The 16,885-nt window shown below is 32.0% G+C and overlaps 1 pseudogene; it reads left to right on the top strand.

Annotated features, from left to right (window-relative positions):
* The first annotated feature begins 7,076 nt into the window (after positions 1 to 7,076).
* On the top strand, positions 7,077 to 7,195 carry LOC120595066 (uncharacterized; annotated as a pseudogene).
* Positions 7,196 to 16,885: the final 9,690 nt, after the last annotated feature.

The following is a 16,885-nucleotide window of genomic DNA, read 5'->3' as shown; positions in this document are numbered from 1 at the left end:
AGGTAAAGTTTAACCATCTCTGTAATAAAGAAAAGTCAATTTCTTCATGCTTGCTATGGAACAAAAAAGAAATAAAAATAACTGCATTTTTGTTTCTAAACTACAATTGCCACTCTGATTGCACTGAAATGTTCTAATGGTATTGAGCAGAATAGAATTTTGTTAATCACTCTTGAATCACTTTAATTTTATTTTTTAAAACTGACAAACTAGAAACAAGTTATTTTGAGTATTTTCCCAGTGAATTGTTTAATTTGGATTTTGTGAAAATACTAACACAAAATTTTTGCCTATTTAGTGTTACAGACACAGAGAATACTCTACTTAATTGCCACCTTACCCTTCTTCTTTACCAACTTGAGCAACATGTCCAACTGAAACACTGTATTTCCCAGCTGCCCTTGCAAGTAGGAGTGGCCAATGAAATATAAAAAGAATTTATGGAAGCGGCTTCCCTTTTTGCCCTTTATTTTGTTTATGCTCTCTGTGCCTTGAAGTCAGTTATGATGGCTGAATTTCCAGAAACCATTTGGGTTATGAAACAACTTTAGTTTGAAAATTATGTGTTAACTTAAGAGAACAGAAATCTTGAAGGAGGTAGAGTTCCTGATGAGAGTGAACCCACCTCATCAACCAATCTTAGGCTATCCACATCTCAATTTATTCTATGTTAGTCTCGTAAACCTTGTTTAAGACATTGCTATCTTTAGTCTTTACCTCTAAAAGCAAATAAAATTTCTAACATATTTAGTTTTACAAAACCCTGACAACCAAATCATAAAAATCGAAGACGACAATGATGAAAGATGACATGACAATTACATAAATTGTGTACATTGTTTATTCTTTACAGTTGATGAAACTGAATTATAGTTTTAAATAAGTTTAAAAAACAAAAAATAATTTTTAAATAAAATTTAAAATATTTAAATTGTCTCAAGGAGAAATTAGTTGTAAACTAAACAGAACAAAAACATTAAAAAATGGGGAAAGTTCTCAGAAAATTCACTCTGAGGAGAAAGTAGGGCTCAGATATATTTAAATAGAAGTTTCAAATTTTCAAGAAAAATTATCCCCCTTCCATATGAATTGTTCAGAACATACAGAAAAAAGACACAATACTATCAAAGCTAGTATCAAAACTAGTTTTACAAAGCTAGTATTATGCTACACCAAAACCTAAAAAGTAAACAAGTTTAAACCTTATATACAATTATATTTTGAATAAACCAATAAATTAATAGCCCATCTATTATCATGCGGTGGCTCAGAGCTTTGCTACTAAGCTTAGACTAACGGTCTGATGGCCAGGCTGAGCCCATCAAAGCAGGGAAACAAGTCCAGTTGCCTTTTCCTGAAACAAAGCCATTTTCAAATTCATATACTATTGGTTTCTTATAGTATGTATCTCTTAGAAAACAAGTTTTATTGGCTGGTTGAAGAAGGTATTATGAAGAAGTAACTCGGACACTACTATAAATTTTGTCTAGTTGTATAAGGAAACAAAAATTCTACTGCAAATGACAAAAACCTAACAACAGAGGGTTAAATCCACTGGAAGGTTTTATTCTGTTTTTCTCATTTAAGAAATTCAGAAGATATACAGTCCAGAACTAATATTATTAAAGTACTCCAACTCATTCCCTTTTTGTCAAGGATTTTATCCTAGTTACAAACATTCCACCATTGGACATTTTGCAACACATAGGCAGACAGAAGATAAAATGACAAAGCCCGAAGGGTCACGCCAACTGGGTTTTCCCAGTTTGCAAAGCTTATGCAGGCACCTCACGCAATGATTTCTGCCTATTTCAACTTCTTCTTTGGCTAAAATCAGTACATGTAATCATCCTTAGACCAGTCATTAGAAGGTGACTGAGGAAGAAGAAGTGATGAATGGAGGTTTGGTCCCTAACCAAGAGTGCCTACCATAGTAATATGTGACCAATCGTGGTTCAAATGCAAATTGATAATTCAGGGTTTTGAATTATGTTAGATAATTTTATTCCAAACTCTGTTGCATCAACATAGATAATAAAAGCATCTCAATGTCAGAGAGAAAGATGTGCTAAATTGCCAAATACAATAGGATCTCTTTTCACTGTGGTGGTAAATCAATTACCACCACACACACACACACACACACACACGCGCGCGCACACACACACGAAATATCAAGGAACATTTACTAAAAGCTCAATGACAAATATGAGGTGTGAAGACAAATGTGCTCAGTTGTTATATATTGTCCTTGAAATAGTATCATAAGCTCAAAAAAAAAATAGTACATGACTCAGGAATATTAACAAAGTAGCATGAGAACCAATTTTAACATAATATGTAAATATATATTCATTATTTTTATTATTATTAAATTTATTATTTCCTGATAAACTACATTATATCAAACACACACTATGAATATTCAAACCTAACTGTTGAGCAGTATCAACTGGCATGAAAGAAAATATCTTCTCTCAGTAAAAATAGATAACATTTTTTGATTTACTAGGCTAAGCATCTTATGTAGGTTATTTTCTTTAATCTTCAGAGCAACAGTAAAAGATATGGTGATGGTTAACTTTAAGTGTCAACTTGACTGAGTCATAGGGTGCCCAGATGAAACATTATTTCTCAGTGTTTGTGAGAATGTTTCTAGATGAGATTAACATTTGAAATCAGTGGATTCGGTAAATAAACTGCCCTCTTCAATGTAGTTGGACACCATCCCATCTTCAGTAAAATGAAAGGAGGAATTTGCCCCACCCCCTTTTTTTCTGTTTCTCTGCTTGAGTGGAACATCTCATCTTCTCTTTTGCCCTTTAACAGGAATTTGCATCACCAGAATCAGACTGAATTATACCACCAGCTTTTCTGGGTCTTTAGGTGGCAGATTGTGGGACTCTTCAGCCTCTATTATACTGTGAACTAATTTCTCATAATAAATCTCTCTAGAAAGGTAGATGAATGATAGATGATGATGATGATAGATAGATAGATAGATAGATAGATAGATAGATAGATAGATAGATAGATCTCCTATTAGTTTTGTTTTTATGAAGAACTAATGTAGATATTGTTGTGGTTGTTATTATCATTACTCCTCAATCATCTACAGTTTTCGGTTAAGAAAAGGAGAGATTAATTTACTTTCTCAGATCATGACCAGAGTAAATAACTGGACTAGGCTCTCTCCTGCAGTTTAGATAATCTAAAAGATCGTGAAATTATCAGATTCCAATCCAAAATTGTCAGTGCAGTAAATTTAGGCAGAAGTAGCTCTGATATTGAATGCTCTTAGATGGAAAACACTCACCAGAGATTTTAAAAGATGTTGTTTGCCTGTTAAGGAAATTATCCACCTCCCCTCCCAAAAAAAGGAGTGGGAGCAAAAAAATGTTAATATGACATTCTGATTTTTCACATTTATTGACAATAACTACATTCAGAAGTAGTTTTAGGTTTATCTATCCTTTGACTTTCATCTTAGGGTGGCACAGCACTTTTCTGTTTTTAAGTGATGTGTGGCGGCCCACAGCAAGTTCATAACTGGAATCTACTTGCCAGTGGTTCTTTACCATTCATTGGATTGGATACTCACTGGGCCGTTAAGTCCAGAACTTCCTGTTCTGCAGTTCTAAGAAGTTCATTTAAAATCTCGAATTTTTTCTTTGATAATCTTCTCCCATCCATTTTCTGTTATCTTTTTGGAAATTCTATCGTTTGGGTTTCGAATCTCCCACATTAATTTTACAATTTTCTAATTCTTTCTCTTTCTTATTTGCCATTTCTTTGTCCTTTTTCTTTTCATTTTCTGGGAAATCTTTTCAATGAAACTTCTATTATTATAATTTTGCTCTTAGATTTATCATTTCCAAGCATTTTTGTTCCAAAACAAAATATTTACATTGACTAAATATTTTTAATAGTATTCTCTTCTCATTTTTTATATACATTATCTTTTTATTCCTAGGATATTAATTGTAGATGTCTTTAAGTTTTTCTTCCAGTGCTTGCATTCAACTTTTTTTCGATGAGTTCTTTTTGTTGTTTGTTTTGGTCTCTGTTTTTTTTTTGTTGTTAGATACTTGCCCCAAATGTAAGGTGATTTTTTTGTCATCCTGTGATAATTAAGAGTAAATTATTGTTAACATTCATTGAAAGCATTGCATATTTATATGGGCTTCTTTGTGGAATACTACTAAGTAGAGAGATCAAGAAGGGATTTTCACTTTTTTATAAGTGCATCCCCCAAATATCAGTAGCCATAGATCTGGTCAGTTCCATTAATAAAGAATCTTCTGTTTTCTCCCAGGGTCAAAAGATCATGATGCTAGGGGGTCATCATACTTGGAGACAGGTAATAGAAAACGGCTGAAGGTGTCAAATTGAATACATACATCTTTATTTGAATCACTTACTTTCAGCATAATACCTGAGATCTCTAAAGTTTTTATCTTCAACCTTTGACGTATTTTTCTCCTAGGCTTCACCTAGGAGCAAATGCTACCCTGCAAATGCCTTTACTCTTCACCCAATTACCCGTTTCAAAATATATCATCATCAACTGCTTTTCCCTTTTGAATGCCAATAATTCTTGTCAAATTTTTCCTCAAAAATAACATGTCTTGGTACTCCAGCATTGGCTCAGTGAAAGTAGAGCTCTGAATAAGTCTCCTAATGATTCTCTGGCTTTTGTCCTTGTGATCACAGGACGGCTGCAGAAGTTTCAAGCGTTAGATCCTCTTTGATATTATCCAATGCAAGAAGAAAGAGAGACTCTTCTCCTTGGGCATTTTATTTATTTCAAGGAAAGAAATCCTTCCTAGAAAACTCCCAGAAAATTAGCCTCAGATCACGTAATCAAAATTACATTCTATGTCTGTACCCTTATTGCAAGCAAGCAAATGTTTGAATTTTTTAAATTTTTGTGATTGGAGGTTTCGTCTACCAGCCAGGCATTGGTAGTTTGGAGAATGGTTAAGCAACAATCAATATGTGCCACATTTGCCAATTATCACCTGTTGAATTATTAATGGAAAAGCTTTCTTTCAATTTGTACCATCACTTTTAAATTCTTCACTTATTCAGCTTCTTGTTGGTGTTTCCATCTATTTCCTTTGTTCATGTAACTAGTGTTCTTGTCAAAGAAAAGAGAGAAGGTTTTATTTAAAGAAAAAAAAAGCACACTTAAGTAGGTTCCTCAAACTTCTGTATGAACTACTAAGAAAACTTGGAAAGTACCAATCACTGAATAGCACTACATATCTGAGAAGTGTAGTTTTCTCCCTTAGATACAGAACAGGGGATTAAAGACTTAATAGTGACTTTTGGTAGTACTTTGACTTAATCTCCATTTAAGCAGTAAGGTTTTACTCCAACAATATACTTGCAGCCATGGAACTTAACACTGCACTCTCATTTGCCTATAAGGAGGAAAAGGTGGGCATGTGATGTTGGGCACCATTAATCTGTGAAACTGAATGCAGTTTCATAGATGGACCTTTATAGGAAGAAAATAAAATAAAAATTTCTCTTTACTATATTTATAGGGAGATCTCTGCTCTGAACTCTAATTAGAGCAAATAATAATAATAATAATAATAATAATAATAATGTAGTATTTGTGATCATTCTCCAATAATTTCTAATACTGTCTCCTTAGAAAAGTTCTGTTAACTTTTGAACCAGTCACATAGCCCCTTTGATTGCATTGCCATAAACTGTTCATGAAAAAGGATTCTAGGATTAGACAAAACAAACAAAGCCCTCTTCTGTTCTTTACCTTAGGAAGGGTGTTCTCAAAACTATGTTAATCTAGAATAAGAAATTAAACATTTAAACATCTTTGACATTTAAAAAGCTACTAAAAATGAATTAAATTATATTGGTAATAACTTATGTTTATATAATACTTTATGTTTTTCATAGTCCTTTTAACTGAATTATCTGCCTTTTTGTAAAGCAGTCATCATCACAAATTTACTTGCCTAAAGGAGCACAACTAATTAGTATAGATCCCTTGTAACAAAGCTCCAAGATTCACATTTACCTTCCTTCTCTATAAATTCCACTTTACTGGAGGAAACCAATGCCACAAATAGATAAATCTTATATTAGTTATGACTGTATGTGACCCCTGTTGTGGGCCTCACTGCCATTTTTGCCATCAAGGCTACCCCATAACTGGAACCCTGACATTTCCAGGTCTCTCATCTGCCATAAGACTCCTTCCACTTCCTGAGACCAGAGTATAGAGTGGGACATTCTCTCCATGGACAATTTTGCTACTTTGCTGTAGCCTAACCAGCATTTTAAGTCACTCTAAAGTTGGAAAATAAACTCATCACCATATATACACATTAATTATAATGAAATGGTGTGGGGGGAGGGGAGGGTGAAGGAACCATTATAAATGTGGTCCATGTAAAAGGAGAAATTTTCACTTAACCATTATTATCAGGTCATTCACTTCCCATGCTATAAGCGATCACAGCAGAGTTTTCAAACAGTAAAAGATGAAGATACATAAATCTCTGTTACTCTAAGTCAATGAACCTATAAGTCAATGAACACATTTCAAGCTTGTCCTTTCAGCATAAAGCCGTACCTAAGTTTTTAGTTCAGACATGTGATTACTGTAGCTATATGAAAGAGTGTCAAGGTTGTGCTTTCAGTTGTATTTTCTAAAAAAAAAAAAAAAAAATGTTCAAATATCTCAAAACTCCTTAAGTAGGTAGACCACTAAAAAAGGAAACCTACTGTTTTTTTTAATCTGGAGAGAAAACAAACTGAGCCCTACTGATCTAGGCCCAGGCCTAGTTAGTCTGATCCAGCTTAGGTATAATTCTGGATAGCTTTTTATAAGCTACGAAAACTTTAAGAAAGTATTAATTGCTGGAAAAATCAGAAAAAAAAAAAAACATATAAACTATGTTTCTCTTGAAGTTTTATTTAAGTAGAAGATAGGCCCAATAATTGTTCCATTTTAACTTAACTGAGTTTAACTACTCAATCTATAGATTCAGCCATAGTTTCTCTTCTCTGTGACCAACCAGATTAGAATATTTTATAGAGTCTATGGCCATGCCACCCTGAACACGCCCGATCTTGTCTGATCTCAGAAGCTAAGCAGAGTTGGGCCTGGTTAGTATTTGGATGGGAGACCACCTAGGAATACCAAGTGCTGTAGGCAAAAAAAAAAAAAATATATATATATATATATATATATATATATATATATTTTATAGAACAGCTTGCTTTCCTTATAAATGGCTAAAAATTTCAAGGTCTATACTATTGCTACTCAAAACAGATTGATAATTTTAATAAGGTAACAAAATGCTTATTCGACAAATATCCTAGTGCTTATGTTATTCATAAAGTTTTATTTAATTATATATACATGTATATATACACATACATATATATATATATATATATATATATATATGTCTCAACTCATTTAAGCCTCACAAACTTGAATTAGTTGGTCTAGAAAAAATGTTTTGTTATATGACCTCTCAGATCAAATATTCACTTTAGGAAATTCTGAATTCCCATGCATTAGTAATATACTTAATTCCATAATGAGGTTTATTATCTGATGAGCATCATGTATAAATACAGATACTATAATAATAACAATAATTATTATTGTACATTGAGTTATTTTTAAGTGACATTGTAGTTTTTATGTATTACCTCATCTAATTATCTCAAAAATTCTAGGGAGTAGATATTAGTATTATCATTTAAGTTATAAGAAAGCCAAGACTGAAAGAGCCTGGAGATCTCCCCAAGGTCACAGTTATAAAAAGGCAAAAGAATTCAGTCTCAAATCTTTTTACACTGAAACCTATGTTTCTTTTCATTTTACCCCGCTGCCTCTAATTTTAGAGCATAAACCAGTCCCCATTTAGGAAAACATGCTTTCAAATCAAATGAAATAGGAGAAAAGATGCAATAAACAGCTTGAGAGTAAAATCATACATAACTTGAGAATAACCTCATAATTCACAAAACAAATTTGCATCTGTTATTCTAATGTACCGCCTGTGTTATAATAGCATATTTTCATAATTTATTCATGTTGCTACATTATTTTTCTCAACATAAATCCAATGTATACTTCTTTTACTTAGTGAATGTTTTCTAGTAAACCTGACAGAAAGTTTCCTGCTAGCTGACACTGATTGGTAATAGACAATCAGAAAATCTCATTGCTGACAACATGTTAGAATGTTTTTCTCTTAAGAGCAGTGCCTCATTCATTAGAAGAGACACATTAAAGAAAACTCCGAAAAAGACACACCGAGCTCGCCATGTAGCAGGCCCTCAATAAATAGAAGGTAGGTGTCGAATGCATGAATGATTAGCAGTAGGTAGGCCAGTGAGGAGACATTTCAGTATTCCTTAAGTCACACTGTCATAGGTTGGATATCCTGAACACAGACTCAGACAGATATGTTTGAAGGAAGTTTATTGGATACTACTCTCAGAAGCAGCACCTGCGAGGGAGTAAAGAAAGTGGGATGGAGCAGAGAGGAAAGTTGAACTACAATGCAGTTGCATCAGAGCTTCAGCCATCTCCCAGGGAACTGTGGAGCCAGGACAGCCCTTCAAGGGTGTCCACACTGAGGCAATGGGACCCGGCCTTTGGACTCCTCATCAGTCATTGAGATTAGCTGTGATCAGTCAGCATCCAAAAGTCTCAGCAGCTGGTGGAATGAGTATCTCAATCATAAAGAGGAGAATCTGTACAGCAGATTACAGCGTTTACTACATACAGCCATTTTTCTTATACATAGAAGAGAAGTATTCTTTTCACTGCTTTACACACACACAAACACACACAAAATGCCATTTAAAAAAATCCACCATAGCCTTTCCACGTACATAAATTATTGTTTTATTAAATCACCAAAACAACCCAAGTGGAATATGATTCTCAATCCAGATGAGGAAAATGAGATTCAGAGATGTTAAATAACTTGTCCACAGACAACTATAAACTTTATTCCTGCCACAGCAAGCTGCCATCCTCTTGTGTTTGCTAGAGTGATAGGGGTTTATGCAAGTCAATTTTCTCTTGCTAATGGTGAAATAGGATTGCTAAAATATGGTGAATTTCGAGAAGTGTCTCGTTTTTAATTTCCTGTCTCGTGTTGTAATACTTGTCTCTGATGTCGTTCCTGATAAGCATTCAGAACACGACTTAAGTTAATTTCTTGATATTTTCTTTTCAATTAAAAAATGAGATTTAAATCTCTTTCTGAAGTTCATTCGCTTTTACAATGTAAGTAAACCCCTAAGGAATAGCATATCAATACATATTTTTAAAATATCTTTATTTCTATTCATTGTAGCTAGAATACAATATTTTTCAGATGTAATATTTAGTTCAAAACAACAAAAATGTCACCAGTAGGAATGTTTTTGAATTTTCCTGTAAGGAAAGTATAGATATTAAATTAGCTTTATTATTTTAATATTAAATATTAAAACCTTTTTTTGGTTCTGTTGGAAGAAAACTTATTTTGTATAAGAATAAAAGCAGAAATTAACAGAGCACTTAGATGTAACAATTTCGAAGGCATAATTATTTCATCCCAAGAAAATAGCTAGAAGAGATGTTAATGCTAAGAAGTGTTTTGAACAAATTGAACATGATTATTTGAGATGAACAATTTGAGATGAACATGTTGATTACTTGCATCAGAAAATATTTATGATTCGATACCATTAGAAGATTTTACAATTAAAAAGTAAAATACTCTGGTGGATGAACCAGAGTATGAACCAACTGTGAATGAGCCAGGGTTAACCTGTTACTCTTCTAGTTTAGCCTCTGAGAATAGGAGAGTTGGGGATACAGAGATAATGCCTATGGGAGTGGGTCAACTGTTCTTCTACTAAGTATCACTGAAATGTTGCTAGCATATTGACTCTTCTGTACTTTGGAATTTTTATCTCTTATGTAGACAAATCGATAATCTGATCCGCCAGTGAAATGAAAATTAGAGATCAATTACTTAGGTTAGAGATGAGAAGGGCCATATGTACGGTGAAACAATAAATGGATCAAGAACTTAGAGACTATAGTTCTTGTCCCACCTATTGACTCTGAGATTTTAAAGAAATCAACTTTAACTCCTTTTAGTAAATTGTGAAAAGATAAATAATAAAATGGCCTTTTTATGCTTTTCTGTGTGTATTATTTTGTTGTTATTGCTGCTGCGAAGGCTGGATTGCTTTGCTTTTATTTGTTTACAAAGCAAATATTTATTTAGCACCTACTATATACCATGAACTGTTCTAGTAAATAACCAGGCAAAATCCCTCTCATGGACCTTGCATTTTAGTTGGGGCTAGGGAAGAGAAAATAAAAAAATAAACATTATAAGCAAATAAATTCTACAGTATGTTACAAGGCGAGAAATGTTATGGAAACAAATAGAGCAGAATAAGAGAATATAAGAAGTGTGAAGGAATGATTCTTTTTTTAAAAGGGAACTCAAGGTAGAGCTCATTATTAGACAAATAGGAAAAAATTAATCATGTTGTTTTTTAATGAAACACATTTACCTTTTGAAATTCTCCAGAACAATTTTAAAAGCCTAGAAGTTAACTTTCCTTTTATAAAAATTAGATTAATTATTGTTGATTTCAACTTATTTTACTCTCCAAAGAATCAACTCAGCACCTTCACCAAGTCTCTTATTTTACCATTTCAATATATTGATCCTGATTTTAAGTATACTAGTTCCTTTTATTTTTTCTCCTTAGATAAGTTTTATTGTTCTTTCTCTAGCCTCTTGGGCTAAAAGTTCCTTTGCTTTATTTTTATTCTTTCTCATTTAATAATATAAGCATTTAAAACTATGACTATTTATCTGAGTAATTTGGTTATAGCTAAGAAAATTTGATAATGCACTAATAATTGTTATTCTCTACTTTATAATTGCAATTTTAATTTTTATTATACTTGAGTCATTTAGAGAGAGTTTTTTAATGGCCAAGACTTTGTGTTTATATTTTAGTTATTAATTTCTGGTTTATTGTATTATGTTCAACAAAAGAAGACTGGGTCATTTTATATTTATTCTTATTGAACTTTTCCTCATCTCATATGTAGTTAACTTTAGTAAGTGAGACCTGGAAACTTGAAAATAAAGCACATTTCTGTTAGTATGAAATAGATTTCTATGTTTGGCAAGATAGCTACTGTATATATGACAATGTTTCTGTGAGTTTATCTTATACATCCAATAATTGGTGTAGTATTTATTAAACATTATAGTGTTTATTTTAATGTGCATACTACTTTTGATCAGTTAAAAGACTCTCTTTTACCTGTTCATAAAAAAAGAGTTTAATAAAGTAATGATAAGATAAAAAGTAGACATGAAACATGTTGACAGAATTCACACATACAAAAATGTAGGCCAAAACACACACACACACACACAAGTGTGCACACGCACACACAACAAAATAGAAAAAAATGGAAGGAATAAAAAGAGACTAAACACTGAAAAAATACAATAAGAGATATTGATAAATAAATAAAATAGAATAAAAATTTTTTAAATGTTTGAAGTACTGGAGATAAAATAATTAAAATATGTGCAATCAAAAGATAGCCAACATTCATATAATCTAAATTTCCTAAGAAAAACCAAATCAGTTATACATAAATGACAGCCCTCTAAGAAGTTATGTTTCCATGCATAATGATTTGATAAGAAGAGTCTTGGTTTTTACATGTTTACCAATGTCTTATGCAGTTATTGCTCTATTTCCTATCAAAAGTGTCTTGTTCTTGAAGATATATTATTAAATCATTCTATATAGGGATGATAATAAGGGAAAACACAGGATGACTGCAGATTTCTCTGTAGCAACATTCAGTATCAGAAGGTGATTGAGCAATATTTACAAGGCGCTGAAGTTCAAAAGGCTAGAAATTGACATCCAACTAAGCTCTACTTCTATTATAACCCTACAGATAAACAGTTCTGAACAAGCACGATATCTGGTAATATTGTTTCCATGAGATTTCTTAAAGAAATTGCTAAGTGCATAATTTTAGCTAACTAAAATATGTCTAGAGAAATACAGCAAAAAGACTAGCAATGAGCATTTAATATATTTAACTGCATAAGGCCAAAATCGTGATAAAAATGGGGGTGAAAAATATTGCAATTTTTAATGCAGAAATGATATGGTTTAAAAATTTTTTAAAATAGAGGAAAAAGTTGAAATAGAGAATAAGACTGCTGTTTAATACATTTTAAAAGAGGACAATGAAGATACCATTTAAAACAAATAAATCAAGCATTAGAGTAGTAGCATATTTAAGAGCAAAAAAGGGAAACGTTAAGAAAAAGCATGCTATTGACTAGAAAAATAGTAAACTTCTCAACTACAACAGGAATCACAAAAATAATAAATGAAGTCAGATCATAAAGTAAAAGACCTTTAAGAAAAAATCATAAAAAGAAATATTACATATGACAGAATTAAAATTTCACATAGTTGTTATAACATTAAATGTAAATGAGTTTAACTCACCTATTAAAGACAAAATATTCAAATTAGGTCATAATTTAAATACCAACTCCTGAATGTTTGTCAGAGACACACATAAAATATAAAATGAAGTGATTAAGTTTTAAGAATAAGACAAATAGTCAACTGTAAGCAAACAAAAAGCAGTTATAATCTTAACGTCAAACTATATGAATTTCATATCAAGAATATTAAATGTGGCAAATTTCATAATGCCAAAACTATGATTGATAATGAACATAGTACAGTTATGAATGTCATAATTGATATCATATAAAAGCAAAAATTTTATGTTAGAAATTATAAAAAATATAAAGAGTAGCAGTAACAAGATTTTAATTCACTTCATTTATTTCATTACACAGTAAGTTAGAGAAAAATAAATGCTTATGCAAGACTTGAATAATATAACTAATAAGCTCAACCTAATTGATGTATATGAATTTTGGTTACTGTAAATAGAGAATATAACTTCTTTCCCAAATGCCCATAGAATATCGACAGTCATTATGGTAATACAATGGATCATTACTCAGCCATAAAAAAGAATGAAATCTTGCCATTTGTGAAATGGATAGACCTAGAAAGTATTATGTTAAGTGAAATAAGTCTGACAGAGAAAGACAAATACTTGATGATCTCACTTATATGTGGAGTCTAAAAAACAAAACAAATGAACAAACAAAACAAAACAAAACAGAAACAAACTCATATACAGAGAATACATTGACAGTTTCCAGAGGAGAGAAGAGTCAGGGGAGAGATGGAAAAGGGGAAGGGAATTAAGTACAGATTTCCAATTATAAAACAAATCATGGGGATGTAGCATATAACATAGGGAATAGAGTCAAGAACATAGTAATAACTATGTATGGTGACATATGGTTACTAGATTTATTGTGGTTATCGCTTTGGAAGGTATATAAATGTTGTACGCCTGAAACTGATACTGTATGTCAAATATAATTAAAATAAACTTAAAAAATATTAACAGTCATTGACTATTGAGAAGGTTGTAGAATATGATCAATAAAATAGGTCTGACCGGTACATACAAACTCTAGCCAAAGGGAGAAAACATTAATCAATGCTTCTGTAATTTTATATACAAAATACCTAGAATAGAATAAAAAATTGCCAGATATGCCAAGATACAGAACCAAATTAACTTAAAAACTAAAGAAAAAACGAAACAATAATAGACCCAAAGATGATTGAGATATTGCAGTTACTAGACATGGATTTTAAATAACTATAATTTAAATAACTATGAGTATAGATAAAAAGTAAAAATGGATTGCCATAGAATTGGAATCTACATAGAAAATTAAATAAAAATTATAGATATAGAAATTAAAATTTCTATTACTGAAATTAAATATTTCATAGATAGATTTACAACCAAATGAGACATGATGAAACTAGTATTAGAATAGCTATAAAATATATAAAACATATAAAAACTATAAAAAAAGACATTAACAAATGAAGAAAGTTTTTGAAGTTCCAGAAATAGAAATTATGAGGCAGAGCAATAAAGAATACTAGCCAAGAATTTTCCAAAATTGATAAAAGACATCAAGCCAAAGATTCAAGAACTCTTCATACTTTAAACAGGAGAAAACAAACAACAACAACAAAAAGAATGGAAGAAAGAAAGAAAAAGCAAAAGAAATCACACCTAGCCACATGCTTTGCGGGATGAAATGGGTGATGTCTGGGAGGGAGCACAAGGGACACATCTAGAATGCTTTTAATATTCTACATCTTGAGCCAGATGGTGGCTATACAGGTATTATCACTGTGTAAAAATTCATAGAGTTCAAGATTTGTGCCTTTTACAGTATGCATAATACACTTTAATTTAAAAAGTTTAAAAAATATATTTGTTTCCTTTTTAGCAAGCTATCCCCTCCTTCTATGTGCCCTGTTCACTCCTGAACATCGTAGGAGGCAGAATGAATAACAGTAGAAGAAACAGGATGTAACACCATATAGGAACTGAAAAGTAAAATCTTTCCCTTCTTGCTTAGCAGATTTGAGAAATAAAGACAGACAGGAATAGGAGGGAATGAATATAATACATGTCGTCTTCTCATCCTCTTTTAGCTCTGAGGAGGAATGTTCAGTAAAATATATTAAACTATGTTTAGAGAGACCAGAACCAATGGAAAGATTGTAGATGCTGCTGGGATTCTCTCCCTATCATGTTCAGGCAGCTTAAATCCTCTGGGAGAGAGGATCCCCTCACACGATTGATATTAACATGGTAGAGGACGGTGGTGCTGCACCATTTGTGAAAGATGTTAAGATAAATGACCCGAGTGAAGCAGCCCTCCAGGCTTCCTATAAAGTGTGTGCAGGAGCCCCACAAGTTGCTACACGTACCAGTGAGGGCATGTGGGAGTGAAGGGGTGAGGGGGATGTCTTACAGGAGAGCAAGTATCAGGACAAAGTGGCTGCTATGTATGGGGATTTATAACTCAGAGGGTGAGCTTCTATAGGGGCTGCCAATAGTCACTTCCAAAAGCCAGAAGGCATCAGTGCCATAGTCATACCTCAGTGTTCACCTATACAAAAAGCAAAATCAAATCAGCTACTGTCCAACAGAAATCAATGAGTATTTAGGGGACTGGCAAATATTGGAAGTCCCTTCCTGCCTTTCTACTATAAGGACAAAACAGCTCCCTCTTAGATTTCCAGACTCTGATATGCAAAGAGGAAGGAAGTTGGGTGTAACTGTAAAAGACCAAACATTTTCCTAAAAAAAGTGAGCAGTCTTAAAGAGCTAAATCAGTTTCAATAAAGAATCTAACTTTGGATAAACTGAACATTTAAGCAGAAGGAGACGCTGTATGAACTGGCACGTGAAAAAGATCAGATCACTGTAGGAATAAAGATGTCACATATTTTTTAGCATGTGAGAGCATAGGGCATAAATTTATGACCCCACTATAGCAAAGAAATCAATTAAATAATATACACAATTTCATACCTTCTAAACTAACAAAAATCTAAAAGACTAATAATTCCAAATACTAGAAAAGTTATGGTAAGTTTATTGTACTTATACACTAATGACAGAATAAATTAGAACATAATTTGGCAAAATTTATAAATTACAAGTAGATTCATAAATTATAAATTAGATTCATGATAATATGCCCTTCCTAAGGAACTATTTCATGGAAATCATTGTAGTATTATTTATAAAAGAAAATAATTAAGAGCAACTTAAATGGCCAATAACAGAAAATAATTTAATAAATTCTGCTATATAAACTCTGAAATATTAGACAGTCATTAAGATGTATGATTATTAAAAACAATGTTGGTATATGGAATTACTTAGTGGAAAAACAAAATAGAATATCAAATTATACATTATATTAAGCTTATAACAATATAGAAATTTTGTATGCATTTAAGTAAAGTCTAGGATAACAATGGAAAAAGAAAATTAGTTTAACCATGGAAAATGAGAAAATAAAAGATGGTTTGCCCACCTTTGAAAAAAATATTTTTGTAATTGTAATATTATTTCACAATTTTAAATATAAAATAAAAGCCAATCATCTATATTAGAAATCAGACTCTGACTTTATACCTTTAATTTGCTGCCCTCTTTTTGAGAACAGCGAAGTAGAAGTATGAGCCTTGAAGACCCATTACTTAGGTGTGATTCTTGTCTTCACTCAGCCGTCATGAGATTTCAGGCAAGTTCCCTAACCTCTTTGTCACAATTTCTTCATTTGTAAAACAGGATGATAGTAATATCTACCTAACAGTGTATTGGAGAGAATTAGATAAATTTTTATAAAGCACTTAGAAAAAGTCTCAGCAATTAGTAAGCATTCTGAGAGACTTAATTATTGTTTTCTTGTTGATACTGTTGTGGTTTTTCTGTTATTGTTGTGAACCATACGTCGTCATTCCTAAACAAAGCATGTGGCAAATACTAAATGATTCTGAAATTGACTTAGCTTCACAATTTAGTGAGTCTGAGTACATCTGTCTTTTTGTTTTGATTCCTTTTGTTTGTTTGCAGCACAGTTAATGCGTACAGTCTTTCCTGTTGATATTGAATGGGCAATTTTAGTAGCAAATAAATTGAGTTATTTTAAATTAGAATGTCCTTTTTCTTCTTAGCAATGTCTTATATTAGTACTGAGAAAGAAATAAGTACTGAGTTCATACAACTGACTGATATGTTCAAACAAATGTTCAAGTATCTGAATTTCCCACTTTTCAGCATGTGGGAAACTCAATCATTTCACGTTAAAACATGAGATTTTTAGAGGTTCTTTCACTT

The sequence above is a fragment of the Pteropus medius genome, unplaced genomic scaffold, assembly GCF_902729225.1.
Source record: "Pteropus medius unplaced genomic scaffold, Ma_sr-lr_union100, whole genome shotgun sequence".
Lineage (NCBI taxonomy): Eukaryota > Metazoa > Chordata > Mammalia > Chiroptera > Pteropodidae > Pteropus > Pteropus medius.
Note: the sequence above shows the minus strand (reverse complement) of the source record. Positions and strands in the feature narration are given on the sequence as shown.